Here is a 5081-nt window from a genome sequence, read left to right on the forward strand (position 1 = left end):
TTTGAAATCCTGCAAAGTAATGGCAATTAGAGACGAGTTTTGACCGCCAGGGGAAAAAAAACAAATTCGTAGCTCTGTTGGTGATGGAAGCTAAAACATCCCGTTATTCGGCAACAAAGCCAAGAACTTTATATACTGCAGGTTGATACGGGATTATTTCAACACCAAGAACACATGGGTTTCACTGGGGATTGAACCCAGGACCTTCGGCTTGTAAAGCAGACGTGATTTCCACTACACTATGAAACCTTTAAAAGCCTGCAAAGTAATGGCAATTAGAGACGAGTTTTGACCGCCAGGGAAAAAAAAAACAAATTCGTAGCTCTGTTGGGGATGGAAGCCAAAACATCCCATCATTCGGCAACAAAGCCAAGAACTTCATATATTGTAGTTTAATTGAGTATTATTTCAACACCAAGAACAGATTGGTTTTACTGGGGATTAAACGCAGGACCTTCTGCGTGTTAAGCAGACGTGATGACCACTACTCTATGAAACCTGATGGAAAGTTACTGTGTTTTGGCTAGCAGAGCAGAATTGTGACTGACGGGGCCTTTTTATTGCTGAAGGAAAGTATTTTTGGTTAATGAAACATTTACAATTTTTATTACATATTTTACCAGTTTTATTCCTACAAAGGGATTTTGCTTAAAAGGAAGTTTACATTGAATGTGTTACTTTTTTCCACATAGTTTAGTTGTTTGCTTCTGTATTTAAAGGAACTATATATTTTGAAACAAATAGGATTTTTATAATATGGGATTATGTTTTCTGCTAAAATGGTCAATAAAAAAGAAACCCAAAATCGTAGTTCTCTTGGTGATGGAAGCCAAAATATATTATCAGTTGGCAACAAAACAAAGAATTTCATATGTTACAGGTTGATAGCAAATTACTTGAACAGCGAAAACGGCTTGTTTTTACTGGGGATTGAACCCAGGACCTTCTGCATGTGAAGTAGACGTGATGACGACTCCACTTTGAAACCTGTGAAATCCTGCAAAGTAATGGCATTTAGAGACGAGTTTTGACCGCCAGGGGAAAAAAAAAAATAATTTGTAGTTCTGTTTGTGATGGAAGCCAAAACATCCCGTCATTCGGCAACAAAGCCGAGAACTTCATATATTGTAGTTGGATAGCGTATTATTTCAACACTAAGAACAGATTGGTTTCACTGGGGATTGAAGCCAGGACCTTCTGCGTGTGAAGCAAACGTGATGACCACTACACTATGAAACCTTTGAAATCCTGCAAAGTAATGGTAATTAGAGACGAGTTTTGACCGCCAGGGGAAAAAAAACAAATTCGTAGCTCTGTTGGTGATGGAAGCTAAAACATCCCGTTATTCGTCAACAAAGCCAAGAACTTCATATATTGTAGTTTAATTAAGTATTATTTCAACACCAAGAACAGATTGGTTTCACTGGGGACTGAACCCAGAACCTTCTGCGAGTAAACCAGACGTGATTTCCACTACACTATGAAACCTTTAAAAACCTGCAAAGTAATGACAATTAGAACTTTATATACTGCAGGTTGATAGGGGATTATTTTAACACCAAGAACACATGGGTTTCACTTGGGATTGAACCCAGAACCTTCTGCGTGTGAAGCAGACGTAATTTCCACTACACTATGAAACCTTTGAAAATCTGCAAAGTAATGACAATTAGAGACGAGTTTTGACCGCCAGGGGAAAAAAAAACAAATTCGTAGCTCTGTTGGGGATGGAAGCCAAAACATCCCATCATTCGGCAACAAAGGCAAGAACTTCATATATTGTAGTTTAATTAAGTTTTATTTCAACACCAAGAACAGATTGGTTTTACTGGGGATTGAACGCAGGACCTTCTGCGTGTTAAGCAGACGTGATGACCACTACTCTATGAAACCTGATGGAAAGTTACTGTGTATTGGCTAGCAGAGCAGAATTGTGACTGATGGGGCCTTTTTATTGCTGAAGGAAAGTATTTTTGGTTAATGAAACATTTACAATTATTATTACATATTTTACCAATTTTATTCCTACAAAGGGATTTTGCTTAAATTGAAGTTTATATTGAATGTGTTACTTTTTTCTCCAAACTTTGGTCTTTTGCTTTTGTATTTATGGGAACTATATATTTTGAAACAAATAGGATTTTTATAATCTGGGATTATGTTTTCTGCTAAAATGATCAATAAAAAAGAAACCCAAAATCGTAGTTCTCTTTGTGATGGAAGACAAAATGTATTGTCATTTGGCAACGAAACCAAGAATTTCACATATTACAAGTCGATCGGAAATTACTTCAACACCAAAACCAGATTGGTTTCACTGGGGATTGAACCCAGGACCTTCTGCATGTGAAGCAGACGTGATGACCACTACACTATGAAACTTTTGAAAGCCTGCAAAGTAATGGCAATTAGAGACGAGTTTTGACCGCCAGGGGAAAAAAAAACAAATTCGTAGCTCTGTTGGTGATGGAAGCTAAAACATCCCGTTATTCGGCAACAAAGCCAAGAACTTTATATACTGCAGGTTGATAGGGGATTATTTCAACACCAAGAACACATGGGTTTCACTGGGGATTGAACCCAGGATATTCTGTGTGTAAAGCAGACGTGATTTCTGCCTGCAAAGTAATGCAATTAGAGACGAGTTTTGACTGCCAGGGAAAAAAAAAACAAATTCGTAGCTCTGTTGGGGATGGAAGCCAAAACATCCCATCATTCGGCAACAAAGCCAAGAACTTCATATATTGTAGTTTAATTGAGTATTATTTCAACACTAAGAACAGATTGGTTTTACTGGGGATTGAACGCCGGACCTTCTGCGTGTTAAGCAGACGTGATGACCACTACTCTATGAAACCTGATGGAAAGTTACTGTGTATTGGCTAGCAGAGTAGAATTGTGACTGACGGGGCCTTTTTATTGCTGAAGGAAAGTATTTTTGGTTAATGAAACATTTACAATTTTATTACATATTTTACCAGTTTTATTCCTACAAAGGGATTTTGCTTAAAAGGAAGTTTACATTGAATGTGTTACTTTTTTCCACATAGTTTAGTTGTTTGCATTTGTATTTAAAGGAACTATATATTTTGAAACAAACAGGATTTTTATAATATGGGATTATGTTTTCTACTAAAATGGTCAATAAAAAAGAAACCCAAAATCGTAGTTCTCTTGGTGATGGAAGCCAAAATATATTATCAGTTGGCAACACAATAAAGAATTTCATATGTTACAGGTTGATAGCAAATTACTTCAACAGCGAAAACGGCTTGTTTTTACTGGGGATTGAACCCAGGACTTTCTGCGTGTGAAGTAGACGTGTTGACGACTCCACTATGAAACCTGTGAAATCCTGCAAAGTAATGTCATTTAGAGACGAGTTTTGACCGCCAGGGGAAAAAAACCAAATTCGTAGCTCTGTTGGTGATGGAAGCTAAAACATCCCGTTATTCGGCAACAAAGCCAACAACTTTATATATTGTAGTTGGATAGCGTATTATTTCAACACTAAGAACAGATTGGTTTTACTGGGGATTGAACCCAGGACCTTCTGCGTGTTAAGCAGACGTGATGACCACTACACTATAAAACCTGACGAAAAGTTACTGTGTATTCGCTAGCAGAGCAGAATTGTGACTGACGGGGCCTTTTTATTGCTGAAGGAAAGTATTTTTGGTTAATGAAACATTTACAATTATTATTACATATTTTACCAGTTTTATTCCTACAAAAGGATTTTGCTTAAATTGAAGTTTATATTGAATGTGTTACTTTTTTCTCCATATTTTGGTCTTTTGCTTTTGTATTTATGGGAACTATATATTTTGAAACAAATAGGATTTTTATAATATGGGATTATGTTTTCTGCTAAAATGGTCAATAAAAAAGAAACCCAAAATCGTAGTTCTCTTTGTGATGGAAGCCAAAATGTATTGTCATTTGGCAATGAAACCAAGAATTTCACATATTACAAGTCGATAGGAAATTACTTCAACACCAAAAACAGATTGGTTTCACTGGGGATTAAACCCTGGACTTACTGCGTGTTAAGCAGACGTGATGACCACTACACTATGAAACCTTTGAAATCCTGCAAAATAATGGCAATTAGAGATGAGTTTTGACCGCCAGGGGAAAAAAACTAATTCGTAGCTCTGTTGGTGATGGAAGCTAAAACATCCCGTTCTTTGCAACAAAGCCAAGAACTTTATATACTGCAGGTTGATAGGGGATTATTTCAACACCAAGAACACATGGGTTTCACTGGGGATTGAACCCAGGACCTTCTGCGTGTAAATCAGACGTGATTTCCACTACACTATGAAACCTTAGAAAGCCTGCAAAGTAATGGCAATTAGAGACGAGTTTTGACTGCCAGGGGAAAAAAAAAACAAATTCGTAGCTCTGTTGGGGATGGAAGCCAAAACATCCCATCATTCGGAAACAAAGCCAAGAACTTCATATATTGTAGTTTAATTGAGTATTATTTCAACACCAAGAACAGATAGGTTTTACTGGGGATTGAACGCAGGACCTTCTGCGTGTTAAGCAGACGTGATGACCACTACTCTATGAAACCTTTGAAATCCTGCAAAGTAATGGCAATTAGAGTCGAGTTTTGACCGCCAGGGGAAAAAAAACAAATTCGTAGCTCTGTTGGTGATGGAAGCTAAAACATCCCGTTATTCGACAACAAAGGCAAGAACTTTATATACTGCAGGTAGATAGGGGATTATTTCAACACCAAGAACACATGGGTTTCACTGGGGATTGAACCCAGGACCTTCTGCGTGTAAAGCAGACATGATTTCCACTACACTATGAAACCTTTGAATGCCTGCAAAGTAATGGCAATTAGAGACGAGTTTTGACCGCCAGGGAAAAAAAAAAAAATTCGTAGCTCTATTGGGGATGGAAGCCAAAACATCCCATCATTCGGCAACAAAGCCAAGAACTTCATATATTGTAGTTTAATTGAGTATTATTTCAACACCAAGAACAGATTGGTTTTACTGGGGATTGAACGCAGGACCTTCAGCGTGTTAAGCAGACGTGATGACCACTACTCTATGAAACCT

General features: G+C 37.5%; 2 non-coding genes across 2 annotated transcripts; both read right to left on the reverse strand.

The window, feature by feature from the left end:
* Positions 1-3522: 3522 nt before the first annotated feature.
* Positions 3523-3595, reverse strand: TRNAV-AAC (transfer RNA valine (anticodon AAC)). Its single transcript has one exon. It is a non-coding gene; the product is annotated as a tRNA-Val (tRNA).
* A 1163-nt stretch (positions 3596-4758) lies between these two features.
* Positions 4759-4831, reverse strand: TRNAV-UAC (transfer RNA valine (anticodon UAC)). Its single transcript has one exon. It is a non-coding gene; the product is annotated as a tRNA-Val (tRNA).
* Between the last annotated feature and the right edge of the window lie 250 nt (positions 4832-5081).

This window comes from Anomaloglossus baeobatrachus, chromosome 2 (assembly GCF_048569485.1).
Source record: "Anomaloglossus baeobatrachus isolate aAnoBae1 chromosome 2, aAnoBae1.hap1, whole genome shotgun sequence".
Lineage (NCBI taxonomy): Eukaryota > Metazoa > Chordata > Amphibia > Anura > Aromobatidae > Anomaloglossus > Anomaloglossus baeobatrachus.